Source organism: Achroia grisella, unplaced genomic scaffold, assembly GCF_030625045.1.
Source record: "Achroia grisella isolate CSIRO2021 unplaced genomic scaffold, CSIRO_AGI_Agris_v1 utg109, whole genome shotgun sequence".
In the NCBI taxonomy this organism is placed as follows: domain Eukaryota; kingdom Metazoa; phylum Arthropoda; class Insecta; order Lepidoptera; family Pyralidae; genus Achroia; species Achroia grisella.
In genome coordinates, this window is record NW_026712573.1 from 3455515 (window position 1) to 3462074 (window position 6560).

The window sequence follows — 6560 nt, forward strand, 5'->3', positions numbered from 1 at the left end:
AATCTCAGATGAATTGACGGCCTCTATGGTGTAGCGGTTAATCACACCGTTTTACTTCCGCTGGTCGCGGGTCCGATTTCTGGCACGGTGCAGACAATTGTATACATTATTGTATTTATTTATGTATATTTATCTGAGTGTTTTCTATGTATATTATGTATGTATTTACAAAAAAAAAAATAGTATTCATATTAGTTGTCTGCTTACCGTGTGACTAGATGATGCTGTGTTAATTGTCCAGAGTTATTTATTAATTTCACTCAATATACATAATGTATTTTTAAATTATTATATTCTGATGTATATGTTCTATTGCTGTAAATTTTCAAAAAATTCATTAAGTGGTTTGTTCCAAAAATTCATTCAAAATATTAATAAAAATTCATTCAAAGTGCAAATATTTGTATTAATTAGTTATAAATGTTGGTACTTGTAGTTGTTTTATATTATTATATATATGTTTTTCTTTCTTTCTTTCATTAGTATGATTGTTTATTTATATCAGTCTGAATGTTTTGTATTAAAATCAAATTCAAATTCAAAATATCTTTATTCATGTAGTAGTAGTAGTAGTCTATTACAGACTCTTATGATATGTCAAATCTACCGTCAGTTCAGAATGATTTCGAGATTAGTGCATTGTGTATGTATTAAAAAAAAAGTATTCATATCTAATACCCATAACATATGCTTTACTTATCTTGGGATTAGATCTAAGTCAAATAAAAATATATGTAATTTTTTTTGTTAACCTTTTTTCGACTAAATACCTGAAGGATCTCAATGAAATTTCATGTGCATGTATCACAAGCATGGAGACATGCTAAACTTTATCTAAAACAAAACAGACGAAGTCACGACAAACAACCAGTACACTACTGTATTGAATAAACAAAAAATCACAAGACTTTTATGAAACAAAACATATATATTTATTGTTATAGAATCTTTCTGAATGTCAAATATTATTGGTATTCTGAATTGTTTAAAGGAAATACGTTGTCGTATTCACTCAACATAAAAGCCCTTGCTAAAACCATAGAATATTCTTTCAACCCTTCTTTCATCCCCTAAGTGGGTCGTATATCTTCAACTGAACGTTATTGTAAACATATTTTAGGCAATACCGCTCCACGACGATATTCAGAGGACGTTTGTATTCATCTGCTACTATACGGAACCAGCAGGTTTTCAATACAAACCCCTTTTTGTAAGAATGCAATGTTTGCTTATGATATTTTTGCTTATTTATTAATCTACCATCTTGGGAGAGATTTTGATGGAATTATCTGAATGTGTATAAGTTTATTATTCACTAGCTGTGCCCGCAGTTATACTCGCGTGAAATTTATAGCCTATGTGTTATTCTGATGTATAAGCTATATTACTGTAAAGTTTCATCGAAATCCGTTCAGTAGTTTTTACGTGAAAGAGTAACAAACATCCATCCGTACACACAAACTTATAATATTAATAAGAATATAACCTTTATTCAGATTAACTTAAATTACATTATTATAAAACTTTAAAAACTTATCATGAAAAAAAAATGTAAATAGGATTATGATTGGTTCTTATTTAATTTTAGTAGATCTGTTTTCCAATCGTTTCCATTGTCCTCTTTTTTGAACTCCTCTCCTCTCTTTTACACTGTTCCACATTTCTCCTACCGCTTCCCTGGTATCATACGGTCTGCTTCTTTTCCATCTTCCTTCTCTGGGATAACATCTTGTCATTGTCTTACCCCATTTATCATATCCTCTTATAATGTAACCTACCTATCTACATTTGAGTTTTTTAATTTACAAATTTACATTTATAATTTTCAAATAAACAAATTTAGAAATACAAATACGGTACTTATATATTTTCAATACAAACCCTTTTCTATAAGAATGCAATGTTTTCTTATTTATTAATTCATCATTTTTTAGGTAAGGACTTCAATCATGTGGATAGAAATAGAAATGGAAATCATCTTTATTCAATTAAACTTCATGTAAGCACTTTCAAATAGCCATTTTTATTCTACCATTCATTCGGACTGAAGACGGTTACCACTTTCCATCTATGTATCTATTATAAATTGACTGCCACAGTGGTTTAGCCATCTATATCATCATTGCCTTACCTTTATCCCATTATTTGGGGTCGGCGCAGTATGTCATTCTCTTCCACTGCTCTCGATAGGTCTTTCACACAATCCATCCATCTTTTCTTAGGGCGTCCACTCCCTTTACATCCATCTCTATATATCTATTATAAATTGACGGCTACAGTGGTCTAGTGGTTTAGCAGACAGTCTTTATTCCGATAGTTGCAAGTTCGATTCCTCGCACGGTACAAACATTATGTAGGTTTGTTACTGGTGTGTTGCTTACACACCATCTCACATGTTGAGTGGAGCGCGGATATTATCAAAAACTCAACCTCGACCGATAGCAATTTTTTTGAATGCTAATCTAAACGATGGAGGCCTGAAGGTTACAAAGACTACAAATCTCCGTGCCACGCGCTCCACTAAATAACTAATTAAATTATTTCCACCTGATTCTCCGGTGATGGAAACACGCATAACAACATTAATCAGCGATGAGATGGCCCGCAGTTAACTCTTGCCTTAACACGTTAGATTAAGATATACCCAGTGAATTGTCAAGTATTCCGTTCAAGTACAACATCGCCATTTGATAATGCATCGGACTACCTTACTGCAATAATAACCGTGAAGATATATTATAATCTATATGCGGTTATTGATTAAAACCACAAATCCATTGAGGTCTAGCGGTTTAGAAACTTACTTCTGATGGTCGCGGGTTCGATTCCTAGCACGGCACCTTCATTCGTATACATTAGTATGATTGTTTGCATCGGTCTGGGTGTTTTCTATGTATAATATGTATGTATTTATAAAAAAATATATCTATGTATTTTTATTAGTTATCTAGTATCCATAACACAAGCTCTAGCTAACGATGTGTGAGATTATTATTATTATTACTGAGATATTAAATATAGTAAAAAAAAAATATTGATACGCGAGCGCGAGCGCTGTGTTTCGGGGACAGATGGCCGTTGGGGCAGTAAAGTCCTCGAGTGGCGACCGAGGACCGGAAGACGCAGCGTGGGAAGGCCTCCAGCAAAGTGGACCGACGATCTGGTCAAGATCGCTGGAAGGCATTGGATGCGAGCAGCGCAGGACCGATCGTCGTGGAGATCTTTGGGGGAGGCCTTTGTTCAGCAGTGGACGTCTGAGATGATGAGCGCTGTTTCTTTGAGTTTTGTTAGCAGACTCGACGAGTACTTATTACTCGTCGAGTCAGGCTCATGGAACGTAGTAATTACTAACAATAAGATGTATATATGCGTATATAATATATATTATACAATCAGGATTATTCGACATTTAGCTATTACTCTCCTGATGAGGCATGAATTTCTCTCAATTCCAGCATCCTTTGATACAAAGCTTTGTGGGACGCTGCGATACCAGACGTTCAGAGACGTGACAAATGGAACGGCTGAACCATCGGGAGTGTAGCAATATCCTCTTCCTGTGCTCAACTGAAGCAGACAGACATACATAACTGATAGACACGGCAAAGGTAAAAAATACATGTAGTGACTTATTCCTTTAATGCATATTTTTATAAATTTTTAACATTTTCATTAGACGACCTCGGTGGTATAAAACACCGTACTTTTAATAGTCGCGGGTTTGATTCCTCGTGCAATACAAACACTTCGTATTTATAAGCACGATTGTTTGTATCAGTCTGGATAATATCTCTGTATATTAAGAAAGTATGTATAAAAAAAATTTACTTATGTACATTTTTTTAAGAGGGCTTATGCCCTGCTTAGCTTATGACTAGATGGCGCTGTGTTATTATGCTGATATTAAAAAAAAATTATTATTATTACACAATAATTATTATAACACTGCCGATTTGTAACACTACCAATAAATATGTTAACTTTAATACAAGTGAAGATAGTTATACAAAGGTGCCAGTTCTATTACCTTCTGAAGCTTTCGGAAGCACATTTCAGCACGACGGGGGCCGTCTTCTCACTTCGGAAAATATAAAATATATTTCCAACATTTTATATTGACAATGCATTCTGGAACTTTATGAACCCCTTTATTACTTTTTATGACGTTTGTCGCATTTTCCCTCAAGGAATGGGGGTTGGAATTTAAATTTGCCGATTTATATTATAATCGATGGTGTTGATGAGATTATGCAGGGGGTTTAAATGGGACTTTTCAATTTTTAACAAACGTATTGTATGACTAATGTAGATATTAAATAATATCAGCCACAGTTGCACATTTTGCCAAAATTATTGTCTCATTATAGATTTCCATTTGGCGAACGTGGATATCAACCAATGATCAGTGTTGCCAGTGATGACTTACGGAACAGAGACGTGGTCGCTAACTATGGGCCTCATCAATAAGCTCAGAGTCACTCAGAGGGCAATGGAGAGGGCTATGCTCGGAGTTACTCTGCGTGATCGGGTCTGAAATGAGGAGATCCGCAGAAGAACCAGAGTGACCGACATAGCCCGGAGAATTGCGACTCTGAAGTGGCAATGGGCAGGGCACATAGCTCGTAGGACAGATGGCCGTTGGGGCAGTAAAGTCCTCGAGTGGCGACCACGGACCGGAAGACGCAGCGTGGGAAGGCCTCCAGCAAGGTGGACCGACGATCTGGTCAAGATCGCTGGAAGGCATTGGATGCGAGCAGCGCAGGACCGGTCGTCGTGGAGATCTTTGGAGGAGGCCTATGTCCAGCAGTGGACGTCTTCCGGGCTGTGATGATGATGATGATGAATGTGGATATCTATAGCAGCTCATGCACGGGATAGCTAGATATTTTTTATGAAAAACAATTGAAAAGTGACAAAAAGGGTTGAATCTATGTCAAAAAGAATAATATGTGACAAAAAGTTATAAATTAGCCATTTAATGCTGAAAGAGAGTTGGGTAACAATTATTGAATTTGTAACATCAAAACAAAGTATTTTTATAGTGACAGATTTAATCTATACTGAACTCGAAAGCGTTTGTCTATCTGTTTATTACTGTTTTGCTACGAAACGATGGAACTTCAAGAAATTTGTCATGAAGATAGATTCTATCACAAATCCAAACTTGAGACTATAGTTTGTATCAAATACGATGAAATCGGGGCTAACAACTAGTTTTCGTGTCAACAGAAGTGCTTACTCGTCCCATCACTATCTGATATGACTATCCTGGTCTATTAATCTGCGAGTATGATATTTCTATGTAAAACAATAAAAATGCTATTAGTTGTATTATAAACTGGTATTTCTCAAAAAGGTAGTAATTTTTATTCCAAAAAGTGTATATTTATATTTTAATATCCAACCATTATTATTAGTTTGCCACAATCGTTACATAGTATAAAAAAATTTTGATTATGAAAATACGAATTTATTGTCTACTAGCTGTTCCCGCGACTTCGTCCGCGTGCAATTTAACTTTATTATTTCTAAAATAAAATAATTTTTCCAAAATAAAAGTAGCCTAAGTTACTCCTTATTACATTACCTACCTGCCAATACAAGTCCCGTCAAAATCGGTCCAGCCATTTCAGAGATTAGCCGGAACAAACAGACCGACAGACAGACAGGCAGAATTGTAAAAAATGTTAATTTGGTGTATGTACCGTATTTATATTCATATGCATGTAGTAAAAAACGGGTATTTCAATATTACAAACAGACACTCCAATTTTATTTATATGTATAGATGTAATATGGATGTTTCTAAATATGCTCAATACTTCAGTTTTCTTTTTAAGCAGAGCTGCTGTTATGGGTACAAGACACTGATATATGTACATAAAAACTTAGGTACGTTTTTTTTCAAATTGTGTGAGAAAAATTGTCAGTCCTTCGAGGGCTCCTAAAAATGGGGCCATGGACACAGGCCCCGTGTGCCCTTATGGTAAAGATGGTATTGCTCATGAATACAAATGTATGTACCGTGCGAGGATCGAACCCGCGACCATCTGAGAACGCGGTGTGCTAAATCATTGTCATGAAATGGTTCAGCATATCATCATATGGGGAACCCTAATTATGCGATACAATGAGAGAACCATAACTTCAAACGACCACAGACAGACATACATTTTTTCGAAAGAAATAATAAAGACATAATTTTACGACAATTGAAATTACTGCCGACTTTATTATGGCCCCGAACAATGAATAAATAAGGACGCAGTTACATTATACGAGTAGGTATTCAAGATGACTTCGCAGCTAAGTGGTTTAAATCCAATGAAATAGAAATAGAAATAATCTTTATTCAAATAAACTTAATATAAGCACTTTTGAATAGTCAAGTTTTTTATTCTACCGCTCGTTCGGAATGCAGACTCATCACAGGAAGAATGAACAAGAAACTTGTGTGTTGCTCTTTTAAATAAATATTGATTTACTTATATTTAATTAATAACAAGGATTAGGCATGCGACAATCAACATAAAAATCGCTACACACTTAATCTCTGTTCA